Genomic DNA, 22,831 nt, shown 5'->3' on the forward strand with positions numbered 1-22,831 from the left:
ATGATTTTTTCCTTCTATATAAATCAGAGATCTTGTACATATTCCTTATACCTATAAAAGTCGTTTGACAAATGACAGAAACTCAAACAAGTGAACTAAGTCATAAAGTTATAAAAGTAATAAGTATCTTAATAGTAGTTTATTTTATCACAAGACTTAATGTTTTGGAATAGTATATTGAATTACTAATTGCATCTCTATGCCACCAATCCCAGCTACTTAATATTAATTGATAATTTCATCTTTTATATATAGATATATATATTTATACATTCATTTATACATAATGTGAGGAAAAAATTGAGGCTAAAAATTAGTTTTGAGCCTAAAATTTGAGGTCAAAATGAACAGACAACGTAATGTGAGAGAAAAAAAATGTTGACTGTGAGCTAAGAGGAACAGAGAACAAATTGATTTTTTGAATAGAAATGCTTCTAGGGAGGATGATTTTTTTATTTTTAAGCTCTAATAGACCATGTGATGGAATAATTTTTTTTTATGTATAATTATTTTTTAAAATTTCATACAAGGTCAGTAATAAGTTAAAACTAACTTAAAAAACTTACAAATGTATCACATTAGTTAAATTTATAAGTCACTAATAAGTTAAGTTAATGTTACAAAGTAAAGTTTGTATGAATATGCAATCAATTTAAAGGCTCATAAGGTGCTAAATATTGTGACCATGTAAACCTTTAGTTTACAGTTTAAAATGTTTTCATTATCGACTATATTTTTTATATTACCTGATGTAGGATGTTAAATTATATTTTACAATTTTCAATAACCATTATATCATGTTTATGATATTATATTTTAACCGATTTTTATATATTGTATATAAATATATGATTTAAACTAAAATACATTAAAATAACTAATCACATTATTAAGAAAAACGACAGGACATTGAGATTGTGCATAGATTATAGGGAGCTGAATAGAGTTATAGTCAAAAATAAGTACCCTCTCCCTAGAATTGATGATCTCTTTGACCAATTATAAGGTGCACCAGTCATTTCTAAGATTAACCTACATTTAGGGTATCATTAGATAAAGATAAAAGCTGCAAACATTCCCAAGACAGCTTTTTAGACTAGGTATGGGCATTATGAATTTCTTGTCATACCGTTTGTGTTAACGAATATACCTGCAATCTTTGTGGACCTGATGAATAGGCTCTTTAGATCATTTTTTGATCAATTTGTTATGCTCTTCATTGATGACATCTTCGTCTACTCTAAAAGCAAGGAGGAACATATTTCGCATTTGTCTCAAGTTTTATAGGTTTTTAGAGAAAAAAAAGTTGTATGCAAAGTTACGTGTTGTTTTTGACTTGATCAGGTTGCCTTTCTGGTACATGTAATATCAAAAGATGGTGTGTTAATTGATCCCCACAAAATTGAGACCGTGGTAGATTGAAAACAACCTACTACAGTCAAGGTTATCAGAGGATTTTTAGGATTAACTGGGTATTACCGTAGATTTGTGAAGGGATTCTCAAAGATTGTAGCTCCTCTTATTCGACTTACAAAGAAGGATGTCAAATTTGAATGAGATAAAGCATGTGAGAGAAGTTTCATAGAGCTCAAGACACGATTGACCACTACGCCCTGTATTAGTTCTACGGAATGGAACTGGTGGATATACAATATACAATGATGCTTCTTATTAGGAATTGGGATGTGTACTAATGAAGCATAGATGGGTCATAACTTATCAATCAAGACAACTGAAGATACATGAACAAAATTACCCCACTCATGACTTGGAGCTTGCTGCGATTTTTTACGCGTTGAAACTTTAGCACCATTATTTGTATTGTAAGACATTCAAGATCTATACTAACTATAAAAGTTTAAAATATATATTTACTCAAAAGAATCTCAACATGCGCTAGAGGTGATGGATAGAACTCCTAAAAGATTATAACTATAAGATCTTGTATCATCCAAGCAAGAGTAATGTAGTAGCTGATGCACTTAATAGAAAGAATATAGGTACACTTGCTTATATGATGGTTTCTAGAGTGGAAGCTGTTACAGGCTATGCGGGAAATTCAACTTCATGATCAGGCTGAAGGTGTTTATTTGACTAGTTTAAATGTCCAACCTGTAATGCTTCAATATATCAAAGATGCCCAGTTGACAAACTCCACATTGTTGACCATTAAGGACAAAGAGCAAGGTTTGAAGCCAAAGCTCAGAGTGTAAGATGATGGGTTATTATAACACTACAGTCACCACCGCAATAAATTGTACTTGGAGAACTCCTATTTATCCGGCCCTTAAGGCTACCTAAACTCATTTAATTTTATTTGCAGTTTTATATCATAATTTATAATTTCAATCTTATGCCACTTTCATTATTTGATTCTATTTAGTTTTAATTTTTTTATCTATTATTATTTAATTTATTATTATTTTATTTATTTTGATTTATTATTATTAATGTTATTTTTTAAAAAAATTAATTTTGAAAAGAAAACGAAAAAGGGGGGAAAATCTCGTGGCAAAATACTCACGAGAGAGGGTAACCCACGCGAGCACTGCACACTATGCACATGCGTTCGTGCATAACCAGGCGCAGGATGTGTGCACAGTGTGCACGTCCCATCTACGTGAGGTGCAGGGTCAGTCCTACATGTGCATCTTGTCACACACAGGCAGACTTGTTCGTGCGCATCACGTGACACACAGACAGGGTCAGGCGTTGCACACTATGTGTATATCGTCCACGCAGTAGGCTTGCGTGCAGTGCCCTAGTGCATTGTAGGACCTCTGCACACGCAGTCTAGCTCCTACATGTGGTAGTGAAGCCCGACGCTACATGCTAGGGCTGCAGTGCGTGCAGACCGAGTGAGACACACAACTGCCTCAGGTAGCATGACGCCACCCTTCTTGGGCAGTGTGCTGCCGCTTAGGGTGTGACGTTGCTAGTGGAGGAAAAAGATTTTCCTCCACTTTTCGTGCCGCATCAAATCGTCATTTTCCATTCAAGACTCTCTATCTTCACTAGATTTTGCCATTTGGTGCAAATTCAATGGTCCTATTTTCTATATATAAGGACCCTTCCCCTCATTTTTCTCATCACTTCCATTTCATTTTTCCACCTTTAAAGAGTTTAGAGAGAGAGAGTGATCAAGAGAGAGAAGGACAATAGGAGAAGAAGAACGGTGTAGAAAAACTTTGAGGTTCTGGGAAGGAACTGAGTATTTCTTTAAATGTCTTAAAGAGTATTTCTAAAAAAATTAAAATAATGAATCTGTGATTTTGTGTAGTTTGCATGTTCTATATTTAGTAATTCTAATAAAGTGAATTATTCTTGATTTCAAGCATGCTATGTGATTTGTAGGCACTTGATAATTTGCATATAAATAAAATAATATGATACCAACGATGTTATCTAGAAAATAATTAACAAGAAAAGTGGAATGAAGCTTAAATGGTCCGAAGTGTGTATGTGTCTGTATTGACATGTATAATGCATCAAGTGCCTCGTTAGGCTTTTTATCTCTGAAGGGTATCTGTTTTTCCCTCCCCCATTTGGTCTGAAAAGGCATGAGAGGACTGCTCCCTGTAGATGATAGTGTACCCTTTGACAAGAGCAGTGACTTGAATATCTATCTGTTAGGGGTCACCTTTGGCTAAGTATTATCATGGCTATATAATATTTGGTAGGACGACTATGGTCGATACGGCTTTAGTCATAGACATACCATGGTTTGGCAAGCTTGAAATGTGCTTGAGCAAATTGCTGTTATTTGTATCTGATTTGGTCATTCCACATGGGTATTAAAAAATTCGTATCTTCCCTTAGAGATGGAAGTCGGAACAACTTCGTGAAGCATGACACGAAAATCTGAATATTTCATTATTTATTTTATTTTCTCTATTATCAAGTATGATGTTTGATTTTGATTATGGTGGCTATAACATTTTCTTAATAAATAAATTTTTTTCATAAGGGAGGATAGGACTCTGACATGACCTAATGGTAAGTATTTATGGTATAATTTTTCATCTTTTAAATTTTACGATGTTATTTAAATATTGTTTTCCTTACTGAGCATATAGAACTAATTTTTTCCATGCCCTCCCACCAGATGAGGAAGATAGTGAGGAACTGTCTACTGACCTACCCCTTGAAGTCTATGAGGATCCCGTTGATCTGCAAATCCTGAGTGCATGATTGTTCTTGCACTCTGATAAGTCCAATAATAACATAATCATAGAAGTGGCCCTCTTTTTCCTTTGATATTTTGTATTTTGTTGCCACTTTTTGCCTCAGTTATATATATATATATGTAAGGAATTTGTAACAATTTACTCTGCTGCATATAATCTCTATTATGCACTCGTAATCTATTTCTTTATCTGACATCCTCATGCCTTGAATAGCATTTGGATGTCATAGATTGTATCAGAGCACTTAAGCAGATCAAATCCCTTACAACTGAAGCCATAAGTAGAAAGACCTTTAGGATATTTAGAAAAATAAGTCATTTTTTCCAAATTAGACCACCGACTCGTGTCTTCCTTTCTTTTGTAGGAATGATGTAAGGGAGACCTTCCGTATAACATACCAAAAGACTCGAGGACTAAGACCATCCAACCAGGGTTGAGTTTACCAAACTCTTATAAGCTATCCAAGGATTAACCACTGTCATAGGATAGAACAAAGCTAACCCTTATCAACACCCTGCCCTAGAGTACCGAACAGCTGAGAGATCCATCTCTTACAACATAGCGGAGTTTAAGAAATTTAAGTTGCCATACTTTGAAGGTGGCCTTGATCCCTTAGTAGCCAAAACCTGGATCTTGTAGATAGAGAAGTTTTTCTCTGTCTTAGACCTAATCGAGGAACAAAAAGTCCCCCTAGCAGCCTTTATGTTGAATGATGAAGCAAAAAATTGGTAGCGACTTAAGAAGGAAGTCCTTTCTACCCCTACCACCTGGGAAGCTTCCATGGATGCATTCTTTGATAACTTTTTCTTAGCCTATGTCCGAGAGAAGAAGGAAGAGGAATTTTAGGAGCCTTGCCAAAGAAATCTGACGATTCTCTGATATGCAGCCCGATTTATCCAACTGTCTAGGTTCGCCCCTCTAATAGTCACCCCTAAAAGTCGTAAAGTTAGGAAGTTTTTAAAAGGCCTTTGTGCCGATATCTATGACTGATTATAATGGAGAGACCCAACTCGTATGTAGAGTTGCTAAAACATGCCCAGTTGCCTAAAGACCTCATCTCGATAAGGCACCAATACATTATCTAAGTCCATACCCAACAACAACAACCCAATAACCCAGAAGAAGATTGTCCGACCCAGTAAGTAGCCACCCTGATAAACAAACCTGAGTTACCCTTCCCCCTACCCTACCTCCACCTACTGGATAACCTACACGACCTTCCCAACCATGTCAATATTGTGGTCAATCGCATGGTGATCTGCCTTTCTGGCGTATCAATCACGCCTGTTATCAGTATAAAAGCACTCAATATTTTATAAAAGACTACCCTCAGCGGTCGAAGGACTTGTCTAGACCTATAGCCCAGGGTCGTGTGTATTACCTAGATGAACCCGGTGCGTTCCCTACTCTTGTCCTTATATAGGGTATGTTTTCTATTCATAATACTTCTGTCAAAGCTTTGATCGATACAGGTACTACTCACTCTTTTATCTCCTGTGCATTTGGTTGTAAATTTGATATTAGGCCAGAATCTTCAAAAGAAATATTAACTGTAAAGACTCCCTCTAGAGGATTACTAGAAGCCCACTGTGTGTATAAAAATTCTAAGATACAAGCTTCGAAAATAAAAGTATTTATAGACTTAATACTCTTAGATTTCTCAGAGTTTAATGTTATTCTAGGAATGGACTGGTTAGAAAAATATGGAGCAATTATTGATTGTAAAAGTAAAGTTGTAACACTACAATCCCTGAAAAAGAAACAAAAATCAATTTTCTATTATTTTCCCCCTAACAATTGAATAAACAGAAATATAGATGTTGATCCTACTGTGTATTCCATTCCTATTGTTTGCAACTTTCTAGAAGTTTTTTTCATCAAATTACCTGGTCTACCTCCCTCGTGAGAGGCAGAATTTTCTATCGAACTACTATTTGAAACTCAACCAATTTCAAAACCTATTTATCGCATGAGTCATTTTGAGCCCATAGAACTTGAAAATCAGTTTTCTGAGCTACTTGGCTAGAAGTTTATTCCCCCTAGTCACTCCTATTTGGGCGCTCCAGTATTATTTATGAAAAAGAAGGATGGCTCCATTAGACTATGCGTGGACTATCGAGAACATAATCGAGTAACAATAAAGAGTAAGTATCCCCTACCTCGAATCGACGACCTTTTCAACCAATTGTAAGAAGTCACGATCTTCTCCAAGATCGATCTCAAAATGGAATACTACTAGCTGAGAGTCAAGAAAGAAGATATTTTGAATATTCCTTTTTAGTATAGATACGGTCTATATGAGTTCAAGGTGATGAAGTTCGGGTTAACTAATGCCCCCGCTACCTTCATGGATCTCATGAACAGGGTTTTTCCACATGCACTTGATCAGGACATCATTGTGTTCGTTGATGACATCCTAGTGTACTCCAAGAGAAGAACATGCAGTCCATATGTCTAAGGTACTAGGGACACTTCATCGGAACTAGCTGTTCGCTAAACTTAGCAAATGCTCCTTCTGGTTAGATTGAGTTTTTTTTCTTGGTCATGTGATTTTGAGTAAAGGAGTTTCCATGGATCCGACCAAGGTTGAAACAATAATTAATTGGAATTCGCCCACCAATGTTGCTGAGGCAAGTAGTTTCCTTGGCTTGGCAGGTTACTATCGGTGATTCATCGATGGGTTTTCTAAGATTACTACTCCGTGAACTCAACTCACTCAAAAGGGTGTACCGTTTATTTAGAATTATGAACGCGGTGAAAGCTTTATGGAATTAAAGCATTGTCTTACCTCTGCTCCAGTGTTGATCCTCCCTGACAATTCTATAGGATTTTAGGTCTACTACAATGCATATCATATTGGCTTGAGATGGGTTTTGATGTCGCATGATAAAGTGGTCGCTTATAGATCCCGATAATTGAAACCCCATGAGCGGAACTACCCTACTCACGACTTTGAGTTGGCGGCCATTATCTTTGCCTTGAAGATATAATGTCATTACCTGTTTGGTCCGACCTTTGATATTTATACTGACCACAAAATCTTGAAGCACATCTTCTCGCAAAGGGAGTTGAACATGAGATAGAGACACTGGATGGATCTCTTGAAGGACTATGACTTCAAAATCATCTACCATCCAGTAGAGGAAACGTACTCGTTGATGCACTAAGCAAAAAGAAGTACGCAGTGTTGGCCCAAACCATGACCTCCAGTTGGAAGTTAGTAGATGCTATGCAGTCGCTCCACCTCAGCTACTATGGCAATGGTACCTATCTCACTCATATCCAAGCCTTGCCCGATCATTTCTTGAAGATTTGGGAAGCTTAGTCCACAAACTAGGAAATCACCAAGAATTTGACTAAATTTTTTTCTGACAAGTTTTATGATTTTAGACTCTCAGATGATGGGTTGTTTAGATTTTGGGACCGAATTTGGGTCCCTATTGCTGTTAGGATGGATGTTTTCAAGGCTGCCCATGCCTCCAAACTATCCATCCATCTCGGGAGTACAAGATGTACCAAGACCTGAAGTGCCAATATTGGTGGCTGGGAATGAAGAAGGACATTGTTGACTATGTCTCTCGATGCCTTACATGCTAGAGGATTAAGCTAGAATACTAGAGACTCGATGATTTGTTACAGGGCCTCTCAATTCTAAAATGGAAGTGGGAGCATGTAACCATGGATTTTTTCACCGGACTACCCATGACCTATTTTAATTGTAATGCTATTTGGGTCATTGCTGACATACTAAGCAAGACCGCCCATTTCTTACCCATCAAGACCATTGACTCCACCCACAAATTAGCCTGCCTTTATGTCGATGAAATTGTTCGACTCCATGGTATTCCCTCATCCATTGTGTCCAATTGAGATCTTCGATTCACTTCCCACTTTTGGGACAGCTTTCTAAAAGCTCCTGGGTCTAGATTGTACTTTAGTATCACTTATCATCCCCAAACTAATGGTCAATCAGAACGTACTATCCAGATGTTGAAGACATGTTGCATGCTTACGTCTTTAACTTTGGCGATAACTGGTATGAGTATCTTCCCCTACATGAATTTTTTTATAATAACAATTATCATTTCAGCATCGATATGGCTTTGTATGAAGGCCTATACAGTAAGTCTTGCCGTTCTCCCAATTGCTGGAGTGAAGTTAGAAACTAACGTCATTTGGGACCAGACTTCATCTAGGAGACTATTGAGAAAGTCGCAATCATCTGTAGGAACTTGATTACTACCCAGAGTCGCTAGAAGAGTTACACTGATAATCATAGGCGACCCTTGGAATTCATCGTTGGAGACCAAGTCTTCCTTAAGGTTTTTCCCTACAAGAGAAAAATGCCATTCGAAAAAAGAGGGAAGCTGAACCCCCGTATGTGGGACATTTTTGGATCGTGGAGCGTATTGGACTCATAGCATACCGCCTTACTTACCTTAAGTGTTTGTGGGTCTACATGATGTTTTTTATGTCTCCATGCTCAAAAGGTACCACCCTGACCCTTCTCATATCATTCCTCACGTTGAGACGTAGGTACAAGCCAATATGACCTACGAGGAACTCCCAATAGAAATTCTTGATTAGACTGACAAAGTTTTAGGCAATAAGACGATCCCCATTGTGAAGGTGCAATGGCAGCACCATACTCTGGAAGAGGCAACATGGGAGTTGGAAAGCGACATGAGGAAAAAGTTTCTAGACCTATTTGAGACAAATTTGGGAGACAAAATTTTTTAAGGTGGGGGGATGCAACTTCCCACTGTGCTAAATTTTATTTGGAGAACCCCTATTTATTGGGGTCTTAAGGCCACCTGAACTCATTTAATTTTATTTTGCAGCCTTATATCGTAATTCATAATTTCAATCTTATGCTGATTTCATTATTTGATTTTATTTAATTTTTATTTTTATTTAATATTATTTTATTTATTTTGATTTATTATTATCAATGTCATTTTTTAAAATAATTAACTTTTAGGAGAAAATGAAAAAAAGGAGAAAATTCCACGAGAGAAGATCATCCGCACAAGCACCGCGAACTATGTGCATGCATGCACGGGCGACCAGGCGCAAGACTTGCGCATAGTGCGCACGTCCCATCCACGCAAGTGCGGGCCCAATCTTGTGCCTGCGTCTTGTCGCGTACATGTGAGCCCGTTCGTGCACGTCATATCGGACGCTAACTGGGCTAAGTGCCACACACTGTGCGCGCACTATCTACCAGTAGACCTACATAGATAGGCCTGCGTGTGGCGCCCTAGCGCGCCATAGGCCTTATGCGTGGTATGGTAGCCCGTCGCCTGCAAGTTAGGCCTACAACGCACATTGGTCGGGTGAGGCACACTACTACCTCGGGCAGTGTGCTGCCGCTTGGGGTGTGTCGCAGCCGATGGAGGAAAAAAATTTCTTTTATTTTTTGTGCCACATCAAATCATCATTTTCCATTCAACACTCTCTCTCTTCACTGAATTTTTTCATTTGGTGAAAATTTGACGATCTCTATTTTTTATAAATAAGGACCCTTCCTCCCATATTCTCATCACTTCAATTTCATTTTTCCACTTTCTAAGAGTTTAGAGAGAGAGAGAGTGACAAAGAGACAGAAGGAGAGGAGGAGAAGAAGAATGGTATAGAAAAAATTCGAGGTTTTGGTAAGGAATTGAGTATTTCTTTAAACATCTTAAGGAGTATTTTTAGAAAAATTAAAATAATGAATATGTGATTTTGTGTTGTTTGTATGTTCTATGATTAGTAGTTCTAATAAAATGAATTGTTTTTTATTTCAAGCATGCTATGTGATTTATGGGCACTTGATGGTTTGCATGTAAATAAAATAATATGAAACCGGTGATGTTATCTAGAAAACAATAAAAAAAAAAAAGAAAAGTGGAATCAAGCCTGAATGGTCTGAAGTGTGTATGTATTCGTATTGACATGCATAATGCATCAAGTGTGTCATTAGGCTTTTTATCTCTGAGGGGTATCTATTTGCCCCTCCCCCATCTAGTCTGAAAAGATGTGAGCGGATCGCTCCCTATGAATGACGGTGTACCCTCTAACGAGAGTAGTGACACAAATATCTATTAGGAGTAACTTTTAACAAAGTACTGTTGTGGCTAAAGAATATCTGATAGAACCATTATGGTCGGTATGGCTGTGGTCATAGTCGTACCATGGTTTGGTAAACCTGAAATATGCATGAGCAAATTTTTGTTATTTGTATCTAATCTGGTCATTCCACATGAGTAGTCAAAAATTCGTATTTGTCCTCAGAGATGGAAGTCGGAACAACTTCACAAAGTATGACACAAAAATTTGAGCATTTCATGATTTATTTAATTTTCACTATTTTCAAGTATGATGTTTGATTTTAATTGTGGCTATTATAATATTTTCTTAATAAATAAATTATTTTTATAAGGTAGGATAGGACTCTGACATGACCTAATAATAAGTATTTATGATATAATTATTTATCTTTTAAACCTTATGATGTTATTTATATACTGTTTTCCTTATTGAGCATATGGAACTCACTCTTTTCATGCCTCCCCCCAAATGATGAAGATATTAAGGAACTGTCTACTGACCTGCACTTTGATAAGTCCAATAGCATAATGATAAAAGTGGCCCATTTTGTATTTTGATATTTTGTATTTTGTTGCCATTTCTGTCCTCAGTTATATATATATGTATGTGTGTGTAATTGGAACTCATATATTTTATAAGGGATTTGTAACAATTTGCTTCACTACATATAATCTTTATGATGCACTCATAATCTATTTCTGTATCTGATACCCTCATGCCTTGAATAGCATTTAGAATGTCACAGTTACTCAGATTTAATGATAGAGTGTGTGTTCTCGATAATGGTGAACTAAAGAAAGACATTTTGATTGAGTCTCATTGCTCCAAATTTGCCATGCATCCAAGTACTACTAAAGTGTATAAGAATTTAAGACCCCAATTTTGGTGGAATGGCATGAAAAAAAAAAGACATTGTTGAGTATGTTTCCAAATGGCTTACTTATTAGTTGGTGAAAGTAGAACAATAGAGTCCTGGTGGACCCCTCCAACTTTTGCCAATTCTCGAGTGGAAATGCAAACATATCACCATGACCTTTGTAATTGGATTGCCTAGGACCCGAACAGACCATGATGCTATCTAGGTGATTGTGGATAGGTTAACCAAGTCCTCCCACTTCCAAGCAGTGAAAATGATAGACTCCTTGGATAAGTTAACTAGAACTTATATCTACGAGATTGTAAGACTACATGGGATTTTGGTTTCAGTGGTTTCTAATAAAGATCTTATATTTAACTCTAAGTTTTTAACAAGTTGTTAGCAAGCCATAGGCACCCAAATATCCTTCAACACTGCTTTTCATCCTTAGACAGATGGACAATCAGAGATAACCGTTCGCATTTAGGAGGATATGCTATAAGCATATGTTTTAGACTTTGGCAGATCTTGGGATGATCATTTGCCACTAATAGAATTTTTTTATAACAACCGCTATTAGGTAAGCATTGGTATGGCCACTTATGAAGCATTGTGTGGCCGACCCTGTATATCACCCATTTGTTGGGAAGAATTAGGGGAAAGAAAGTTAATTGGCCCAAAGTTAGTAGACGAAACTACTGCAAAGATTTTTAAGATCAGAAAGAACGTTAAGTAGCCTAAAGTAGACAAAAAAACTATGTTCATAACAGAAGAAGGGACCTAGAATTCGAGGTAGGTGATCATGTCTTTCTACAGATCATGCCTCTCAAAGGCATTGGAAGATTTAGGAAGAAGGGAAAGCTAAGCCCTCGATTTATTTGCCCATTTGAGCTTTTAGCGAGAATTGGAGCAACTATATACCAACTAGCATTGCCTCCAGAGCTATCTCGAGTTCACAATGTATTCCATGTATTAATGCTGCAGAAGTACAATCTTGATCCATCTTATATGATACCTTATAAGCCAATTTCAATCCTAAAGGATCTATCCTATGAAGTAGTTCTTGTCGATATCTTGGACCGGAAGGAGAAGGTGCTTAAGAACAAAGTGATTTCCCTAGTCAAGGTCTTGTGGCAGAACTATGCTTAAAAGGAAGCCACTTGGGAGCTAGAAATGAAATTTCAAGACAAGTATTCACATCTATTTAATATTTTGTAATTTAGATTAACTTTATGTAATGATATTTTATATTAATAAAATAAATTTTGATGACCAAATTTTTCTAAGGGGGGAGATTGTAATAGATTAAAACAACATAATTTTGGAAAACCCCAAACGGCACCGTTTTGGATAAAAAAAAAAGAGAACTAAAGGCATACACCCCTTTGATGGAAAAAGAAGACGAAGAGACTTGCACACCGGAGAGGAAGGGGCGTGTAGGAGTCCCCTTTTCCTATTATAAAAACAGAAAGAGTTAAAGGGAGGGGGAGAGTTGCGTGAGAAAAAAAAGAATAAGAGTTGTGCGAATAGAGAGAAAGGGAGTTTTTCGTAGAGAGAGAAAAAAAGGTCGTAATAGATTCGACTTGTGTGAGGTGGATCGCGGCAAAAATAAACAAAAGGTGAGGCAACTTTGCCTATGTGCATCTGAACTGCAAGGAAAAAGCGATGACAAGATGAACTGGTCGAGGAAGAAGAACATGTGTGCGGCAGTTGTATTAAAGAAGGCATGTCGATCTGTGCACAAGACATTTGCTTGAGCCCATCCAATGGCAAGGATCTACGTGCGGGAGGGAACTAAGTAGATCTGATCACGCACATTGATTCTGTGGCAGTTACAAATCGGGTAACAGCGGCATATGGAGGTTTCCAACGACGACGTGCGTACATTCTGATGACAGTGTGGTAGAGTGGTACATGGAATACATTGTGTGATTTGCATGTTCAATGTTTAGTAGTATTAGTAAAATAAATTGTTCTTGATTTCAAGCATGCTATGTGATTTGTAGACACTTTATGATTTTCATGTAAATAAAAAAAATATAAAATCGATAAGATATCTAAAAAATAAATATACAAAAAAAGAGAAAAAAAGTGGAATGAAACCTGAATGGTCCGAAGTACGTATGCATTTGTATTGATATGCATAATGCATCAAGTGTCTCGTTAGCCTTTTTATCTCTAAGGGGTATTTATTTTTCCCTCCCCATATGGTCTGGAAATACATGAGAGAACCGCTCGCTATGGATGATGACGTACCTTTTGATGAGAGCGATGACGAAAATATTATTAAGGGTCACTTTTGCCTAAGTACTATCGTGACTATAGAATATCTGATAGGACCACTATGGTCAGTACGATCGTGGTCGTAGATCATACCATGGTTTGACAAGCCAAAAATGTACTTGAGCAAATTATTGTTATCTGTATCTGTATCTGGTTATTCCACATGGGTAGTTAGAAATCCGTATCTGCCCTCAAAGATGGAAGTCGAAACGACTTCGCAAAGTATGACATGAAAATCTGAGCGTTCATGATTTATTTAATTTTTCTCTATTGTCAAGTATACTATTTGTTTTTTATTGTTGTGACTATGACATGATGTTTTTTAATAAATAATTTATTTTTTTAAGGTAGGATAGGACTCTCACATGACCTAATGGTAAGTGTTTATGATATAATTATTCACCTTTTAAACCTTATGATGCTATTTAAATACTATTTTCTTTACTAAGCATATAGAACTCGCTATTTCCATGGGGGCCCCCTCCTAAGATGAGGAAGATAGTGAGGGACCGTCAATTGACCTACCCATTGAAGTCTATGAGAATCCCATGGATCTTCAAACCTTGAGTGCATTATTATTTCTGCACTCTGATGAGTCTAATAGCATAATGATAGAAGTGGCCCTTTTTTTATTTTGATATTTGTATTTTGTAGCCACTTCTTGCCTCAATTATATGTGTATTTGGAACTCATATATTTTATAATGGATTTGTGATAATTTGCTCTGCTGCATATAATTTTTATCATGCACTCATAATCTATTTCTGTATCTGACGCCCACATACCTTAATTAGCATCTAGAATGTCACAGATTGTATTAGAGCAGTTATGCGGACAAATTCCCTTACAACTGAGGCCATAGGTAAAAAGACCCTTAAGACATCTAGGAAAATAAGTCATCTTTTCTAAATTAGACCACCAACTCGTGTCTTCCTTTCTTTTATAGGAATAATGCGAGAAAGACCTTCCATAGAATGTACCGAAAGACCCAAGGCCCAATACCATCCAACCAAGGTCAAGTTTACCAAAATCTTCCAACCTATCTAAGGATTGATTGTAGTTGTAGGACAAAATCAAGCCCAACCCTACCCCAGAGTACTGAACAACTGAGAAGTCCACCTCTCATAACATAGTAGAGTTTAGGAAAGTTAACCCACTACAATTCGAAGGTGGCCCTGACCCCTTAGTAACCAAAGCCTAGATCATGTAGATAGAGAAATTTTTCTCTGTCCTAGACCTAACTGAGAAACAAAAGTCCTCATAGCAGCCTTTATGCTGAATGGTGAAGCAGAACACTAGTGGATACTTAAAAAGGAAGTCTTTCCTACCGTTACCACCTAGGAAGTTTTTATGGATGCATTCTTTAATAAATTTTTCTCAGCTTATGTTTGAGAAAAAAAGGAGGAGAAATTTCAGGACCTCCGCCAAGGGAGTCTGATAGTTTCCCAATATGCAGCTCGATTCGTCCAACTATTTAGATTTACCCCTCTAATGGTCACCTCAAAATTCGTAAAGATAGGAAATTTTTGAAAAGCCTTCGTGCTGACATTTATGATCGAGTTACAATGCTAAGACCCAGTTCGTATACACAGGTGCTAGAACATGCCCAACTGGCCAGAGACCTCATCTCGGACAAACACCAATGCATTGGCTGAGTTTCTAACTAATAACCATAACCCTAATAACCTAAAAGAAGATTATCTGACCTAATAAGTAGCCACCCCAATAAACAAACCTGAGTTTCCCTTCCCCCTGCCCTACCTCTAGCTACTAGACATCCTGCCTGACCTTCCTAGCCATGTGAACATTGTGGTCACTCGAATGGTGAACAACCCTATCGGTGTATCAATCACGCCTGTTATCGTTGTGGAAGCACCCAACACTTTATAAAGGACTACCCTCAGTGGCTGAAAGACGTGGCCAGACCTGTGGTATAGCATCGTGTGTACCACTTAGATGAACCTGGTGCTCTCCCCACTCCCATTCTTATCCAGGTTATTTCTATTCATAATGCTTCTGCTAAGGCTTTGATTGATATGGGTGCTACTCATTCTTTTATCTCTTGTGCACGTACTTTTAAACTAGATATTAGTCTGAAACCTTTAGAGAAAATATTAATGTTAGAGACTCCTTCTAGGGGATTACTAGAAGCTCACTATGTATATAAAAAATTGCAAGATAAATGCTTTTGAAATAGAAGTATTTATAGACTTAATACTACTAAACTTCTCAGGATTTGACGTGATCCTAGGAATGGATTGGTTAGAAAAATATAGAGCAATTATTGATTGTGAAAGTAAAGTTATAACCTTGCGATCTCTGAAAAAGAAATAAAAATCTATTTTTATCCTTCCTAACTATTAAATAAATAGGAGTATGGATGTTGATCATGCTGTATATTTTATACTAGTTATTTGCAACTTTCTGGATGTTTTTCTCGTCGAACTACCTGGTCTACCTCCGCCACGAGAGGTAGAATTTTTAATCTAACTGCTACTCTAAACCCAACCAATCTTGAAACGTGTCTATCGCATGAGTTGTGCTGAGCTCACAGAACTAGAAAACTAGCTTTCTGAGCTATTATGATAAAAGTTTATTCGCCCTAGTCATTCCCATTAGGGTGCTGTAGTATTATTGAGAAAAAAGAAGGATTGCTCCCATAGACTATGCGTTGACTACCGGGAACTCAACTGAGTAACAGTAAAGAGAAAGTACCCCTTACCTCAAATCGACGATCTTTTTGAACAATTACAAGGAGCTACAGTCTTTTCCAAGATCGACCTCAGATTGGGATACTATTAGCTGAGAGTCAAGGAAGAAGACATTCGGGTTAACTAATGCCCTTGCTACCTTCAAGGATCTCATGAACAGGGTTTTTCAGCATGCACTGGATCAGTACGTCATTGTATTTATTGATGACATCTTAGTGTACTCCAAGAGCCTAAAGGAATATGCAGTCCACTTATCTGAAGTGCTAGGGACACTTCACTATAACTAACTATATGTTAAACTTAGCAAATGCTCCTTTGGTTGGATATAGTTTCCTTCCTCAGTCATGTAATTTCGAGTGAAGGCATTTTCGTGGATCCAACCAAGGTTGAAACAATGATTAATTAGAATCGACCCACCAATGTTGCTGAGGTACATAGTTTCTTTAGCTTGACAGGTTGCTATTAGCGATTCATCGATGGATTCTGTAAGATTACTGATTCTTTGACCTAACTCACTCGAAAGGGCATACTATTTGTATAGAATTACGAATGTGGTGAAAGCTTTATGGAATTGAAGCATCATTTTACCTCTACTATGGCGTTGATCCTCCTTAACAACACTGGAAGATTTTAGGTCTACTATGATGCATCTCATATTGGCTTGGGATGCATTTTGATGCAGCATGGTAGAGTGGTCGCTTATGGATCCCAACAGTTGAAACCCCATGAGCAAAACTACCCTACTCAAGACCTGGAGTTGGCGGCCATCATATTTGTCTTGAAGATATGGTGTCATTACTTGTTTGGTTAAATCTTTGAGATTTACACTGATCACAAAAGTTTGAAGTACATCTTCTTGCAGAAGGAGTTAAACATGAGACAGAGATCCTGGATAGATCTCCTGAAGGACTATAATTACAAGATCATTTACCACCCTGGTAGAGGGAATGTAGTTGCTGATGCACTAAGCTGAAAGGAGCCCGCAATGTTGGCCTAAACCATGGCCTCCAATTAGAAGTTAGTAAATGCCACGCAGTCACTCTACCTCATCTACTATGAGAAAGTTACCTATCTTGCTTAGATCCAAGCCATGCTTGATCTTTTTATGAAGATTTAGGAAACTCAGTCCATGGACCAAGAACTCACTAAGAATCTGTATAAGTTCTTTTCTGATGAATTTCCTGACTTTAGGATCTCAAATGATGGGTTGTTTAGATTTCATAACCGAATTTTGGTTCTAGTTGCTGTTAGGATGGATGTTCTCAAGATTGCCCACGCCTCTAAACTGTCCATCCTTCTCGGGAGTACCAAGATGTACTAGGACTTGAAGCACCAATACTGGTGGTTGGGAATAAAAAAGGACATTTTCAACTACATCTCTAGATGCCTTTCTTGCCAAAGGATTAAGGCAGAACACTTGAGACCTGGCAGTTTGTTACAGGGTCTCCCAATTCTGGAATGGAAATGGGAGCATGTAACCATGGATTTTGTCACCAGACTACCCAAGGACTTGTTCTAGTCGTAATGCAATTTTGGTCATCGTTGACAAACTAACCAAGACTACCCATTTCTTGCCCATCAGAACTACTAACTCCACCAGTAGAATAGCTTGCCTTTATGTTGATGAAATTGTTTGACTCCATGGTGTTCCCTCATCCATTGTGTCTGATCGAGATCCTCAATTCACCTCCCACTTTTGGGATAACTTTCAAGAAGCTCTTAGGTCTGGATTGAACTTCAGCACCACTTATCATCTCCAAACTGATGGTCAGTCAAAACGTACAATCCACACATTAGAAGACATGTTATGTGCTTGTGTCCTTGACTTTGGCAATAATTAGCATGAGTATCTTCCTCTGTGTGGATTTGCTTATAAAACAGTTATCATTCCAGTATCAGCATGGCTCTATATGAAGCCCTGTACAGTATACCCTGCCGTTCTCTCACTTGTTGGAGCAAAGTCAGAAACCCGCATCATTTAAGACTAGACTTCATCTAATAGACTATTAAGAAGGTCACAATTATCCGTAAGAACTTGGCTACTACCCAGAGCCGCCTGAAGAGTTATGCTGATAGTCATAGGAGACCCTTGGAATTCATCATTGGAGACTGGGTCTTCTTTAAAATTTTCTCCTATAAGGGAAAGATGTGGTTTGGGAAAAGAGGGAAGTTGAGCCCTCGTTATGTGGGACCTTTTCGGATCATAGAGAGCATTGGACTCATAGCATACTGCCTTACTCTACCTAAGAGTTTACAAGTCTGTATGATGTTTTCCACATCTCTATGCTCAAAAAGTACCACCTCTCATATCATTCCTCACAATGAGACACAAATACAAGCTGATATGACCTACAAAGAATTCCCCATGGAGATTCTTAATTAGACCGATAAAGTCTTACACAACAAGACGATTCTCATGGTGAAGGTGTAGTGGCAGCACCATACTCCTAAAGAGTCAACATGGGAGTTGAAAAGTGAAAAAAAGTTCCCAGACTTGTTCGAGACAAATCTGAGGGCAAAAGGTTTTTAAAGTGGGGGGAATGTAACACTACCCTCACACCCTGCAAAATTTTATTTGGAAAACCCTATTTATTTGGGCCTTAAAGCTGCACTGGACTCATTTAATTTTATTTCGTGGCTTTACATCGTAATAATGAGCTGAGTTAGTGGAGTAGAAATCTTTGAAAAATTTTCAATAAACTTCCTGTAGTATCCAACTAAACTAAGGAAACTTCAGACTTTAGTCACCATTATAGGCCTTTTCCAGTTTACTACTAGTTCTACTTTAACTAGATCTACTGATATTTTATCCTTTGAAACTATATGTTCGAGGAAGGCAACCTCCTTCAACCAAAACTCACAATTTTTAAACTTGGCATACAATTTCTCCTTCCTAAGTATTCCAAGCACTATTGCCAAATGCTTAGCATGTTCTGCTTTGCTTCGTGAATAAATCAGTATATCATTAATGAAGACAATGACAAACTTATTCAAGAATGGTTTGAAAACTCTGTTCATCAAATCCATAAATGCTATAAGAGCATTTGTTAGACCAAAAAGCATGACTAAGAATTTGTAATGGCCATACATGGTCCTGAAGGCAGTCTTGGGAACATCCTCTTTCTTAATTTTTAGTTGATGGTATCCAAAATGTAGATCAATCTTTAAAAATACTTGAGCTCCTTGAAGTTGGTCAAATAGATCATTGATACGAGGCAACGAATACTTATTCTTTATGGTAACTTGGTTTAGTTACCTATAGTCGATACAGAGTCGTATAGTACCATCCTTCTTTTTCACAAATAGTACTAGAGGTCCCCATGGTGATACACTTGGTCTGATGAAACCCTTATCCAATAATTCCTACAACTGTTTCTTGAGTTCCTCTAATTCAGCTTTTGCCATTTGATATGGAGCCTTAGAGATAGGGCTTATACCAGGAATTAAGTCAATGAAGAACTTGATCTCCCGGTCTGTAGGTAAACCTTGAAGATCTTCTGGGAAAAACATCAGAAAATTCCTTCACCACTGGTATCTGTTGTAGATTGACTTCTCTACTTTTATTTTTCACTACGTAATCCAAATACCCTACACATCCCTTCTTAAGTAATCGTTGAGCTTGAATGCAAGATACAAGAAATGAATGTTGGGGCTCTCTAATCTCTTTGAATTTGAAAGCCTTATCATTAGGAACATCAAAGGTCACCATCTTCCCATGACAATCTATATTGGAATGGTATGCTGCCAACCAATCCATTCCTGGTATAATGTCAAAATCATGCACGTCTAGGAGTTTGAGATCTACTAGTAACTCTTTATTGGCAATCTCAACAATACATGCTTGGTAAACTGTACTAGTGGTCAAGTCCTTATTGGCTGGGGTAGAGACTACTAATACATATTATAAAGGTGACTGTTCAATATTCAGATGCTGAGAAAACTCGTGTGATGTAAAAGAGTGTAAAGATCTTAGGTCTATTAAAACTTTAGCCAAGGTACTAGAGATAGTGAGCATACCTTGGATTACATCCTGAGAGGATTGAGTGTCTCGCTTTATAATTGCATACACTCTTCCTTGAGTTATTGGTATGGTTTGCTCTTTATTGATAGGAAACTCTTTGATCTGATGTTGAGTACTACCATATCTGAAGCATCCATTTATCAACTTGTAGTAGAGTCTGCTACTGCGGTTCTTTCTACAATGGGGGCATATCTATTCTGGCCCTTGTGCTGGAATTAAGAGATCAGTTTTTTGCCTTTTATCAAGTTGTTGTGGCTCATAGACCTTTCTCTTACTATTTGGTATGAATGGTCGAACCAGCTGGATCTGTTGTGGCACTGAGTTTGTAGCTTCTTTTATAATCTGGGCTCGTTCCAGTGCTTTTTGTTAGTAATTAATCTTCCTAACTGAGATTTTATCCTAGATTTCCTTACGGAGGCCTCTCTGAAACTTTCGAGCTCTTAGACTTCCAACTGCTACTAAGTTCAGCACAAATTGGACAAGCTCTATAAACTTTTTGCATATTCTACTATTCTCATATTCCTTTGCTTTAATTCTAGGAACTCTATTTGCTTATATTCTCGAACAAAGTCAGGGAAATATTTTTTGTAGAATGTATCTCCAAATGTTTCCCAAAGGATCAGTGTCCTCAGGGATCCCTTTTTCAAGCACCACCAGTGTTCTACTACTCCCTTGAACATGAATGTGGCTAAATGTACCATTTTCTCTAAAGTGGGGTTGAGAACATCAAATATCTTCTCAAACTCCATGATCCACTGTTCAGCTAATATCAAGTTGATTGCTCTAGCAAATGATGGTGGGTTCATTCTCTTAAATCTTTCAATGAGTTTTTCATTATTTCCCTCCATCGGTTGGGTGTTACTGGTACTAGTGTTATTACAATTTGTAGCACTTTAGCTATGGACTACGTGTTGAGTTACCATTGTGGCCAAGCCTTCAAGTATACACATGAGTCTATCTAGACTCTGCTCAATCCGTTCTTCCAAAATTCGATGTGCCTGCTCTCTCAGTATCCTTGCCATTTCCTACATTCATTAAATTCAAATTTAGAGACATTTTCCTATGTTTCACAACTCTATCTAAGTCTTATGTAATCCTAAGCCTCGTATTCAAGAGATGTCCTAGAACCGTGCTCTGATACCACTTATCATGGACCATACCTTGTCTTGTAGGGTAATGACCGGAGCATACTTCCTTAAATCATATAGACTCGAGTTAAGTAAAATATCTTAACTTTATTAATAATAAAAGAGTCGCAAAAGCATTACATCCCTTAAATATAAATCATAAACATATATATGAAACAGTAACATTAATATCAGAGTCTAGACTTTAGAAATTTCCTTTATATCACCGGTTACTTTGCAGTGGTGTCTTCAGTATTTGGAGGGTGATAGGGGGTGAGATAAAATATCCTAATAAGCAATATTATAAAATCACAACATAGTACATGTAATATATAGTTTCTTTATACACAACAAAACATATATCATATAATATTTTCAAAATAGATACGAATCAGAAGATGAAGGCATAAATCAGAAAACAAATTCATGTTGTATTCTTCGTCACGATTATGGAGGATCAATCAGTTACCATACATTATATGTAGGCACAGATATTTATCACTAGTTCTCGAGGTTCCCAAACACGGAATGACATATATGAGTACCTTGAAACATTGTTACCCCCCAAACACAAAACGGTTAAGGCACGTAGATCATACTGTTTTCCCATATACCAGAACACAAAATGATTATGTGTGGGTACACACTTATCACTTTGCCAATACACCTGAACACGAAATGATTATGTACGGCCAAATTGAAGCCTACCATAATGTAGGTGCTTTTGGAATAACTTCTTTCCATAATGAGTGATGCAGGCATATCAAAATCACATTTTGAAAACACAAAACAAAATAACACCTATATCAAAATAAATTTTAAACAAATACTTACTTAGAAAATATGGAAGATAAATTAAACATAACACATTTTTATACTTAAAATACGTAAAATATCTCAAAACTACAGAGCCTATGAATCTATAATATCCATTTACCTTAGGTCCTTAGCAGTTGTAGTCTTAATTCTAGTAGAGTTCTGGCTTTATTTATGACTTTTTTCTGTAAAAATTTGTCAAAATTTTAGAATGATTTTTGGTCACTTTCTTGACTTAAAAATATCCAACATAATACTCAAAAACTAATCCCAAAAATTAAAGAGAAACTAAACTTTAAAACTTAAGAAAAAGCTTACCCCTTTTGATCGAGAGCCTTATTCCTCTTCTCTTCTTCTTTCCATGCTCTCATAAATTTAGCAGAGTTTTCCCAAGGTTTTTATCTAAAACCATAAAATACTCTAAAAAATCACACACTTCATACTTCCTCTTCTTCTTTCACTTCTATCTTTTTACTATTTTTCTCTCATCCAGAATGTCTCTTCCTCCCTTGTCCTATCCCCTATATATAGGAGTGGGGAGCCACAAGGGAAAGGTTTCCACCGTTTCGTCTTACTATTTCATTTAAAAGTTGTCACCTTTCATCATCTAAAAGGTTACCACTCTTTACATGTCATTTTATCTAAAAGGCCTTTTCACATGCTATTTCATCTAAAATGTTACCACTTTTGACATGCAGTTTCATCTAAAAAGTGATCACTTTTCACATGTCACTTCA

This window comes from Carica papaya, chromosome 9 (assembly GCF_054855325.1).
Source record: "Carica papaya isolate Zhongbai chromosome 9, ASM5485532v1, whole genome shotgun sequence".
Classification (NCBI taxonomy): Eukaryota; Viridiplantae; Streptophyta; class Magnoliopsida; order Brassicales; family Caricaceae; genus Carica; species Carica papaya.